A 6000-nucleotide genomic window follows, 5' to 3' on the forward strand; every position below is an offset into this window, starting at 1 on the left:
TGGGACTCGAACCACTTTCGACTACATGGAAGTCCAGCAACATAGCCATTATGCCATCTGCTGGTCCCAAGAATAATTTTAATTAATTAATTTGACACAAGAGAGAGAGCAAGAGACAAAGCAAGCCACTAGATCCGGGACTTGAACCATGGTTAGCCATGTGGAAGTCCAGCGCCCTTAACCACCACGCCACCTGCCAGCCCTCCCGTATTATTATTTTTATTTTTAAGGAACTTGGTGATGTCCAAAAGTCAACTACTGAGCATAATATAATTTCAACACCGAAAATGTTCTATAAGAGAAAGAATCTATGAGTAATTTTTTTTTTTTTTTTTGCTTTGTTACTGAACTCAAATCTGGTTTGCTTATCTAAGCACTAAAAAACTAAACCATTGGAGGAGTTATACACACACAAAATAAATCTTGGCTTTATAATTCTTAAAAAAAAAACCTAAAGGATCTACACATTGTGATGAAGGAAAGTACAGCTATTGTAAAGCATAGAGCAGGAGGCAGGGAGGGAGCCTCCTGATGAAAATACCTGGTCTTGGGACCAGCAGTTAGCATAATGGCTATGTCGCTGGACTCCCATGTAGTCGACCGTGGTTTGAGTCCCGGACCCGGCGGCTTAAACTCACGCTGAGTGCTTGTGCGTGTGTGCCCAAGATCCCAAGAGGAGAAGGGATTACAGTGTGACCATTCCCCCTGGGGGACGATTTTTCGCTTTCTGTCTCTGTCTCTCTCTGTCTTTCTGGCAAGTGTACGCGCCCTATAGAAAAAAACCTCTTAAAAAAAAAAAATATCTGATCTCTTCTAGATGTTCCTCACATGCATTTTGAAGGGCAAAATTAGGGTGTGGGGGGGTACTAGTCACATGATAAATTCAAGGATTGGTTCAAGAGGCTGTGATCACCTTGTGTACTTAAATAATTATTTTATTTGTTATTATTATGTAAATTTAACCACAGAGAGACAGGGAAAGTGAGAAAGCAAGAAGCAAGCTGTGATCTTGAATTGGAACCAAGGTCAGCCATGTGGGAATCCAGAATTTTAACCACCGCGCCACCTGCCGGCCATCATGGGCATTCTTGATTGGCGAGGCCTTAGATAACCAAATTTCTGTTCAGGTTTCTGAATCCATTCTGCCTGGGGTTTTTGAGCTCACAACCAGCAGTTTCCATCCCACAGAACATCTTTTTTGTTTTCTTAATTATTTTATTTAACTTCATTTATTTGTTTATTTTAATTTGATCAGAGAGGGACAGAGTGAGAACAAGAGGTAGGTGGGGAATGAGAAAGCAAGCTGACAGGTCTGGTACTCATTTTTGGCCATGTTGGAGGAATCCAGTGTCCTTAACCAGCATGGCACCTGCTGGACCCCTACAGAGCATCTTACATATTAAAATTAAAACATTTTCTTCCTTTTGTTTTTGGAGATGTTTTTGCTATAGGGTGCGTGTGCTTGCCAGAAAGACAGAGACAGAGAGAGAAAGTGAGAAGTCACCCCCAGGGAGGATGGCCACACTGTAATCCCTTCTCCTCCATTCTCCTCTTGGGATCTTGGGAATGCATGCACATGTGCCCAGCGTGAGTTTAAGCCACCGGGTCCAGGACTCACACTGCGGTTGACTATGTGGGAGTTCAGCGACATAGCCATTACGCTAACTGCTGGTCCCAAAATTAAAACATTATCTTTTCTTTAAGTGAGAGGCTTAGAGGTCTAATGGCCATAATTCACTGCCAGTGTTTTAGTATCATAACCAAAATTTGAAGTCGTACCCTTACTCTGGGCCATTACAATGTAAATGGGCTTAGTATTCCAAGTACCTTAGAAAATACATTTTGTGGCCAGCAGGTGGCGTGGTGGTTCCATTGCTAGATTCCCACATGGTCAACTGTGGTTTGAGTTCTGGACCTGGTGGCTTAAAAACACACTCTGGGGGAAACCAGCAGTTAGTGTAATGGCTATGTCGCTGGACTCCCACGTAGGCAACCACAGTTTGTGTCCTGAACCTGGTGGCTTAAAACTCACGCCGGGCGTATGTGCGTGCGTGCTCAAGATCCCGAGAGGAGAATGGAGGAGAAGGGATTGCAGCGTGACCATCCCCCCTGGGGGGTGATTTCTTGCTTTCTGTCTCTCTGTCTGTCTCTGTCTGTCTAGCGAGCGCACACGCCCTATAGCAAAAGCCTCTCCAAAAAAAAAAAAAGTTAAAAAAAAAAAAACCTCACTCTGGGCAGGTGTGTGTGCCCATCCCCCCTTCGGGGTGATTTCTCACTTTTCTTCTCATTATCTCTGTCTCTCACTGGTGAGTGCATGTGCCCTATGGCAAAAACTTTTAAAATTTTTACTTATTTATTTATTTTGGGGAGAGGTTTTTTTGCTATAGGGCGTGTGCGCTCACCCGAAAGACAGACAGAGACTTACGTAGATGGCCACACCGCAATCTCTTCTCCTCCTTTCTCCTCTCGGGATCTTGGGCATGGACGCACATGCGCCCGGTGTGAGTTTAAGCCACTGGGTCCAGGACTCAAACCGCGGTCGACTACGGCCATTACGCTAACTGCTGGTCCCTGGCAAAAACCTTTTTTTTTTTTTTTGGAGAGGTTTTTCGTTATAGGGTGCATGTGCTCGTCAGACAGACAGAGACATAGACAGAAAGCGAGAAATCACCCCCCAGGGGGGATGGTCACGCCGCAATCCCTTCTCCTCCATTCTCCTCTTGGGATCTTGGGCAAGCTTGCACACGCGCCCCGCGTGAGTTTTAAGCCACCGGGTCCGGGATGCAAACCGCGGTCGACTATGTGTGAGAGTCCAGCGACATAGCCATTACATTAACTGCTGGGTCCCCCTGGCAAAAACTTTTTAAAAAAAAGATACATTGCCTGATCATTGTCTAAAACAAGTGACTTAAGTTTCTTCTTCTAAGCAAACAAGCTTATTTGACCTTATTTGTTAACAATAGTTACAGAGTACATTAGTTCCAAAAGCTACAACCACCAGTTAACCCTTAAAGAAAGAGGAATAAAGGCCAAACAATAGGTTTAAAAAATTGTTTCATTTTTCCAGTTACAGATTGCTGAGCAAATTTCATCTAGCAAATCACCAACCATACCCAGAATATTCACCCAAACTTCTGAGTAAAACAGTTCTAAAACCTGAACTGACTTGATCATCCTTGTGTTGTAGTTCTGAGAACACAGAGTTTAATTCTACATTTCCTTGTTTTTGAAGGAATGTCAGAAGTAACTTACTTGAACAAATATGTTACTTCTGCTGCTTTTCAACTTTTTATTAGATTTCCTCATGAAGACTTTTTAATTGAGGGGTTTACAGAATAATGTGATTAGTTATCTGAAGGAACACCTGAAACTAATTACTCCACCTTTCTGTTGAAATTCTTTACAAAAGGAGTAGAATGATTCTATTATGCCCCATTCCTGTAGACAACTACTATTTAAACATGATTCATTATTTAACAAATGCCAGGAAACTTTCAAGGCCTCAAGAAAAATAGTTACTATTGTAACACTATGTGGGAAGTACTTTCTTTCCTTAATTGCCAGAGTGCCAAAGGGAAAGAAAGAAAAAATCCTCCCCACCCCCTATGGGGATTGGCTTAGTTGCAGTCTCTTCTGCATTTTGCTCCCTTCAAGGTTTTGGGCACAAGTGCACACACACCTGGTGTATCTCTTGAGCTGCCAGACCTGGGGCTTGACCACATGACATGGGCAGCCCCTCCATCTGTGTTATACAATATGTAGTCATCAAGTGTTTATTTAAGGAGGTGAGGACAGCAGATGGCATGGTGGTTGTGCTGGACTCCCACATGGCCAAATACAGTTTGAATCTGGGACCCAGTGGCCTGAAAAAGAAATCACTCCAGGTACATGCATGCATGCCCAAAAAAATCCCAAGAGGAGAATGGAGAAGCGTTTGCAATGTGGCTATTTCCCCTGGGGGTTGATTTTTCACATTCCCTCTGCTTCTCTCCAGAGAACACACACCCTATGGTGGGGAAGAAAAAAAAAATTCTGTTGATTTAGCGAGAAGTAAATGTCACAAAATTTTTTAATTGTCCTCCTTTCCATCCAATTTTTTTTTCATCTTTTTGCAATAACACATTTCCTATTCCATGAACTTGAAGGTTTTCTGATCTATTTACAGAACAGTTTTATCTACACATCACACTGTGTATTTCTGTTTTGTTTTCATTTTTCAGAGGGTTATTTTTGCCTTAGGGCATATATGCTCACCAGGAGAGAGACAGTGAGAGGGCAAGTGAGAAATGTAAGGAATGGGCTGACCACGTGAGAAAATAGAAATGTAGAGCCTTTATTGGGAGTGCTCCTGGGAGAAGTTTGCTGGTCTGACAGAGAAAGAGAGAAGGGAAGATGGGCCAGAGAAGTCGCATCCTAGGGCAGAGCCTAGTGATTTTAACAAGAGTATAAGGAGAGGGGAGTGCCTTAGAGGTAGGAACAGTCCATGTACTGTAAAGTTTTAGGGGGAGGGCAGACTGCTGTGTCACGTAAGGTCTGGTGCCGTGTGCAGAGTAGAGCGCATGTGCTATATCCGGGTTAGATCCGAGTGCAGTGCAGGTCTGAAGACAGTCTAGATCCGGGTTGCATCAGCCGATGTGGACTGGGGTCTAATCCCCCACATCCAAGCTGCGTCAGCTTCCAGCCTAACATCCCGACTGTTTTGGTGTTACAGGGCACCATCTGATCATTAGGGCGAAGAGGGGCAGTCAGGGGCCGGGGGCTCAGTGGGAACTTGTGTGTAGAGATGGAGGAGCATTTGGTTGACAGCCATCTGGGAAACTTCTTGGATTCGACTTCAGAGGGTCCCTGGGTTGGGGAACCACTGGATGGAGAGGAATGACCGCCTCATTGATGAGGTGGAGGTCCTGAACGGCGGCACACCCCTGGCTTGCAGACTAGGAGGATAGGAGTGTTGCCTGGAGAGTCTGTAGGAGTGAGGAGTCCCCGAGCGAGTGAGAAGTCAGGTGATAATAAGCTTAAGGGCTTTATGATGTGTTTCAGAGATAGGGAATTGGGGTCAAGAGGGAAACTTGGTGGGGTCCTTCAGGCAAATAAGAATTGGAGTGTGGTGGGAGGCCACAACCAGTTCAGAAGTGTCCCAGACAACAGGGTCAACTTCTTCAGGGGGACGAGGAAAGGAAGGAGGGCTGGAAAGCTCAGTCAATGGATGGGCAGATGAGAGGGAGGAGAAAGTGAGAGGCAGGGGCTGCAGCCGGAAGTTGGGAGGTAGCTTCCAACTGGTGAAGGATGTCTCTGCCCAGGAGGGAGATTGGGCATGATGGCATAACTAGGAAGGAGTGGGAGAAAAGTCGTTCCACTGTATGGCAGGCTAGGGTGGTTGTCCTAGGTGGGCAGGAGGGTGTGCCATCTATTCCTGTGACTGAGATCTGAGAAGGAAAAAGTGGCCCCAAATGGGAGGGCAGGACAGAGTAGTAGTCCCTGTGTCCACAAGAAAGGAGATGGACTTGCCCTGGGCTCGAGGGTGATGGGGGTCTTCCAGTCTGGGCCTCTTCAGTCAGTGGCTAGCCAGGACAGCTCCCAAGAGGGGACCACCTGGCTGACTTGTCCCCCACGTGGAGGCGCCAGAAATGAGTCAGGCATTGGGCAGTCACTGCCCCAATGACCAGGCTGTTTGCTTTTGGGGCATGGCTTGGTGGACAGTCAGGGGCAAGGACATTGTCGAGCCCAGTGGCCCGTGTTCCCACACAGTCCCGGGGGAACAGACTTAGACAAGGGAGCCCCATTCTTGTGCCCATGTGGGGCTGCTGGCCTCAGGGCTGCTATCAGGGCCTGAGTTTGGAGTGCCACCTTGTGGTGAAGGCGGACTTGGCGTTCAGCCTGAGCAGCTTCCTCCCAGGCATTGTAAACCTTAAATGCCATTTTCACCAGATCCAGGATTGGGAGTCTGAGGGCCGTCCTCTGCCTGTTTGTTTTTCTTTTCTTTTTTCTTTTTTTTTTTTT

Source organism: Tupaia chinensis, unplaced genomic scaffold (genome assembly GCF_000334495.1).
Source record: "Tupaia chinensis unplaced genomic scaffold, TupChi_1.0 Scaffold000239_1, whole genome shotgun sequence".
NCBI classification, from domain to species: Eukaryota; Metazoa; Chordata; class Mammalia; order Scandentia; family Tupaiidae; genus Tupaia; species Tupaia belangeri.